This window comes from Alligator sinensis, unplaced genomic scaffold, assembly GCF_000455745.1.
Source record: "Alligator sinensis unplaced genomic scaffold, ASM45574v1 scaffold839_1, whole genome shotgun sequence".
NCBI lineage: Eukaryota > Metazoa > Chordata > Crocodylia > Alligatoridae > Alligator > Alligator sinensis.
In genome coordinates, this window is record NW_005841885.1 from 506,960 (window position 1) to 507,234 (window position 275).

Sequence of the window (275 nt, forward strand, 5' to 3'; positions counted from 1 at the left end):
GGGGGGCAGCGGAGCTCGCCCTCGCCCTCTGAGCGGGAGCCTTGCCCCGCATCCTCTGCTCCGAGCAGCCACCCATCACCCCCAGCCCCGCGGGGAGCTCTGCAGACGCTGGGAATTTGCTTCCCTGCCCTGAGAGGAGATCGGTGTAAGTACGTGGGTGGGGGGACAAAAAAGAAACGCGCTGGCTTTTCACCGGGCCTCTCCTCTCTGCCTGCCTGCCTGCCTGGGTGTCAGCCCGAGCTGCTGCGCTGGATCCGGCCTCCCCGGCCTGGAAG